Consider the following 5,396-nt stretch of genomic DNA (forward strand, 5'->3'; position numbering starts at 1 on the left):
TTTCCCGGTGAATCTGAGTACTAGTAAGTCCTTAGGGGTGACCAAGCTAGAATGTCTTCATCAGGGTTTCCATTCATCGTGCCACCACAGCACCTCCACCCTGGGCTCCTCCCATCATAGGTTCACACCCAGGGCCACCTCATATACCATTACCCACCACATGTATCCATTCCAGGGGTGCCTAGGTAGCACCACATGGCAAGACTTGCCCCAGGCTCATCATATACTCCAACTTGGTCGACACAACCCTTACCCTCCACACACCCAAGTGACACACGCAGCACTCTCCCCATAGTCCAAATAACACCAGTTCCCACCACGCATTAATGTAGTATAAGCGTAGTAGAAGTATAAGCAATAAAATATAGCAGTAAGCGTGTGTCTAGCCTAATAGCGGGGTATGCAGGGGTAAGGTTGCATCAAGGTAAAGGCCTTCAAGTAAGCATACTACCATGCAAGTCCTATCATAATCTGATCATAGCAGTAAAGTAAAGCAATAGCAGCTCTATATTAGCCATGCATAATAGATGCTACGAGATTGGGTGGGATGTGGCACCTTCAGTGTAGTCGTCTCCGTTCTCCTCATGGTACTCATGATCCTCGTCTGCTTGGTTCTCCTCCGAGTCTGCAAACGATCGCATTATAGTCGCGTTAGCGACGTCTATAGAATAGCACAAAGAAGCAATGAAAATTCTAAAGATCCAAATGCACTCAAACATGGGTTCATTGCGTAGAGCTCAATTTTAGATGAATTTTGGTCCTGGTTTCATATTTTTTCCGAAGTCGTATGAATTAGTTATGAATTTCTGAAGTTTAAATCATTTCTGAAATTGGAAAAAGGCAAAATTAATCCTGGGCTGACACGTGTCACGCAGTGACTGGTCCACGTGGCATGCTGATGTCAGCATGACATCAACATGATGTCAGCACGACGTCAACGTCTCGGTTCCGAGCTGACCGGTGGGGTCCAGCTGACGTCAGCATGACATCAGTAACGTCATCAGTTCCGACAGGTGGGTCCAGGGGCTCTTGGGTCACTGACATGTGGGTCCGGTCAAAGTCAACGTCAATCAACGGTCAACGGTCAGGGTCACTGACGTGTGGGGCTAGGGCTGCTGACGTCAGCAGCTGATGTCATCGTGACGTCAGCATGACATCACCCTAGCTGTGTGGGCTTCTGACATGTGGGTTCCGTGTGACGTCAGCATTACGTCAGCATCTGACATGTGGGTCCAGAGTGTCCGTGTCACTGACATGTGGGGCCAGGTCAACGGTCAACGTTTACCGATCAACGGTCAACATGGGCCGGGTCTCAAACGGGCTCAGGTGGGCTTGGGTTGGGCCGGTCTAGGCCAGGCTGACCTGGACACGTGGTATGATGTGGTGCTGCCACGTCGTTGTCATGGGATCCTACTGGGCTGCGTCTACCGTGCAGCCCGCACTGTGTGGTCCACGGTGAACTCAGGTTCACGGTCCATGGACCGTTTGTAGGCCTACAATGGACCGAGTCCTCCGTCTTTTCCCCATGGCTCGGCTCACGTGCACCGAGTGTAGGGCTGCGCTGCTCAACTCGCCCATTCTCCTCTGTTTCTTCCATGGCCGTGCTCCCGCCGGCGGTGTGCCTCATCGGCGAGCCTTGCCGTAGGCGCTGGTGCCCAATTGAGGAGGGGAAAAGCTCCGCCGAGCCTCGGCGGTGGGATCTAGGTGGTGGCCAGGGCTTTCTAGAGCGTCGGCCACAGTGGTCGGTGGCTTGGCGTGGCGGTGCTTGTTGGTGTGGCATGGTCCGGCTGTGGTGGTGGCCAAGAGCGTGTTTGGCGGGGCTCTTGAGTTTCTCGTGGCTCCAGCGAATAGGGCGGGCGAGTCAGGGAGGCGCCAGGCGCTCCCAGCGGTACTGGCGACGGTGGTCTGGTGCTCGAGCCGGTGGTCTGGTGCTCGGGCCGGTGGTCTGGTGCTCGGAGGTGGTTGCGACGTGCGCGTGAGTGTGCTGTGCTTGTGTGCCTAGAGACCGGAGATGGCCTTGGCCTACGCGCTCATGGTATGGAGCACCATGGCCGAAGTAGCAAGGTCCAGCGGCGAGCAGGGGAAGAACCAGGGGCTCACCGTAGGTGTTGTGGAAGAGGGGATGGCGACGCAGTGGCGAGTTGCGGCCGTGTAGCTCCGGAAGCCGTGCAGTGCCGTGCAGCGTCGTGGCGTCGTCCTTGCTCCGGCGGCTTCGGAGGTGCTCCATCGGTGCCTCCTTCTTCTTTCTCCCTCTCCCTTCCTTCTTCCTCTCTTGGCTCTCTCTCTCGGCTCGGGTGTGCAGGGGGTGGCCGCAAGGTGGCGGCGGGCACAAGAATGCGCTAGGGCAACCGGGACCGGGGCTCTTATAGCCGAGCTCGGCCATGGAGCTCAGTGATCAGCGGCTGGAGATTGAGGGGGATAGGAGGCGTGTGCATCTCATCCAACGCCCGTGCGTGGTTGCGTGGGCGCGGCGCCAAGGGGACAAGGCCATGCCCCGGGCGTGACCCCCTAGCCTACCCCTACCACCGCTGTCAGGGCTCGGTTGGCGAAGGGAATCGGCGTGAGCGGTCGGGGCGTGGCGTGGAGAAGATGAACAGGAGAAAGCTGACGGGTGGGGCCCGCGTGGCAGCGGATGCAAGCGATGGCGGGGAGGCGCGTGGGTAGGTGCGGCGTGCAGCTGGCTGCTGGGCCTGCGCGAGCTCGTGGGCCGACCTGCTGCTGCGCGCTTGGCGGGGCTGACCAGTTGCTGTGCGCTGGCGGGACGAGTAGGCCGAGCCTGCGAGGCCTCCTTCTTTCCCTTTTCTTTTTCTGTTTTATTTTCCTTCTTCTTTATTTGAATTCAATTTTGATTTTTAAATTGGATTCCAAATTGGTGCACCATATTCATTGGAGTTTTTGATATGAGGCCCAGAACATACTTATATAAATACTAGGAATTTATTTAGCTATTTTGTATAACAAAAATAGGTGTGGTTTTTGTTATACAAAAATAGAATTAGTTTTTCTCTTTAAACCTTTATTCCTTGATTTGAGTTTTAATTATTTTATGGTTTATTATTTTATTGGAGTTGTTAAGCATATCATAACTCAAATGGAAATCCAAGTCACATTTTGAATTAACAATGTATGCAATACTTTATTTGTTAGAATTTAAATAAACACAATTAGCTAATGACATGCCATACTTATTGTTAACTTGGGTTGGGGTTAGACCTAATGCATTTCTTAGGTTGGGTTTCTATACATGACACTCATCATCACATGGGAGTTTTAAGAAAAATTTTGTAATTGGTATTTTTGGGTTTATGGATTTTTGGGTTGTTACAGCGCCTAGTTGCAGTATGGAAAGAATATGTTAGGTTCACAAATCAGCACCCGCGCTCTCTGATCAACCGTTCTGACATACTGTACTACGCGCAATCAAAGTCAAAAACTAGCAGATACCTGCACTACTGCATGTGCTTCCTGTTCGCACCGCGCAAATGCATTACGTGTTCCATGACATGAGAGTCAAATGAGATGCACGATCGACAGAACACCAACGACATATTACCGCCGCTCATCTTCCCGCTTAATTAGTTTCGACAAGTTTCTTCAATCTCCACGAGGCCACTTCCTCCTCCTATTTAAGCACTGAACCTAGCTAGGAGATCATCCACCACAGTAGCAACTCACAACTTCCAGATCACACGACAAGACAATCTGCTCCTTTTTCTGATTATTTCGTGCTCGTACTCGTAGCAAGGTCGCAGTCATGGCGCCCAGGATGTTGGTTCTGTGGGGTGTTGTTCTGGTGGCGGCGTCCGCAGCGACCAATGTGTCGGGCTGGTCGCCCGGCACGGCGACCTTCTATGGCGGGTCCGACGGGTCCGGAACCATGGGCGGCGCGTGCGGATACGGCAACCTGTACAGCGCCGGGTACGGCGTTAACAACGCGGCGCTGAGCCAGACGCTGTTCAACGACGGCGCGTCGTGCGGGCAGTGCTACGCCATCACATGTGATGGATCTGGATCACGCACGGGCAGCCAGTACTGCAAGCCCGGCAACACCGTCACCGTGACGGGCACCAACCTGTGCCCACCCAACTACGGCCTCCCCAACGGGACGCCCGCACTTCGACATGTCGCAGCCGGCATGGGAGAACATCGGCGTCGTCCAGGGCGGCATCATCCCTGTCCTGTACCAGCAGGTCAAATGCTCGCGCAGCGGCGGTGTGCGCTTCAACATCGCCGGCTCCAACTACTTCCTGCTCGTCAGCATCCAGAACCTCGGCGGCAGCGGCTCAGTGGCAGCCGCTTGGGTCAAGGGCGAGAAGACGGGGTGGATCCAGATGTCTAGGAACTGGGGCGCTAATTGGCAGGCTCTCTCGGGGCTCACCGACCAGGCGCTCAGCTTCGCCGTCACTAGCACCGGCGGGCAGTACATACAGTTCCTGAACGTGGCGCCGACGTGGTGGCAGTTCGGACAGACCTACTCCACCAATCAGCAGTTTTACTACTGATCCATCCATCGATCGGGACGAAGCTTTCTGCTCTGTTTCTGTTGATCTTCATATAGTATATTGTCCGCATGGCAAGTGCCGACGTGCTGTGTCGTGGTTTTGGCAGAGTTATTCAGCGCCAGACGAACCGTGGCCATGGCATGTTTGCTGTTTATATAGCTCTCATTATCTGCATCCTACCTTTTTTTTACCCATATATACTGGCATAATGGCATTACATATATACGTATGTGCAAAATTGTTAACACCAGTTCAAACAATATGAAAATTACATTACCCATGTGTTCCTCCCATGTTCTAGAGCTCAACTTGTTTATTAGGTCAACGCAAATAAGTGGAAGGTAACAGCATCAATGGACAATGAGGAGGCACTACCTTCTGCTACCTGAAAATTTGGCTGCTTGTATTTATTCAATGATCGATCGTGGGTGCATACATATAGGCACGGTGGGGAGCCTAGATCGGCAGCTGCGAGTGTCATGACACATTGACAATCTAACACTCTGCCACAATCGGAAATAGGAGCACAACAAACATTCAGACTAGAGCGAAACTCCATGAAGATGGACGTCGGCAGACCTTTAATGAGGATATCAAATTTTTTTCTGAAAAAACTAGAGGGGTCTAAGCCCCTACAGAGAAGCTTTATTAACAAGGCAAAAGGGGGGAAAGGTTACATGAAGTACTATCGGGTTCATAAACCCGGGGTCCCCAATGGACCTGCTTCCCCACAAAACTCAGCCCAGCAGGCAGCGCAGCGACAGCACATGCCTGGGCCGGCCCAGATACACAATGACAGGCTAAGACCACAATCTAGTCCCCAACCGGCACCTCCAGCCTGGAGATCTGGTCGGAGCCCCAACCGGAAGGCCTAGACGTGGTAGGATCGCAGTC

At 53.0% G+C, this 5,396-nt stretch overlaps 1 pseudogene; it reads left to right on the top strand.

The window, feature by feature from the left end:
* Positions 1-3,754: 3,754 nt before the first annotated feature.
* Positions 3,755-4,555, top strand: LOC136539041 (expansin-A31-like; annotated as a pseudogene).
* The last annotated feature ends 841 nt before the right edge of the window (positions 4,556-5,396 follow it).

Source organism: Miscanthus floridulus, chromosome 2, assembly GCF_019320115.1.
Source record: "Miscanthus floridulus cultivar M001 chromosome 2, ASM1932011v1, whole genome shotgun sequence".
Classification (NCBI taxonomy): Eukaryota; Viridiplantae; Streptophyta; class Magnoliopsida; order Poales; family Poaceae; genus Miscanthus; species Miscanthus floridulus.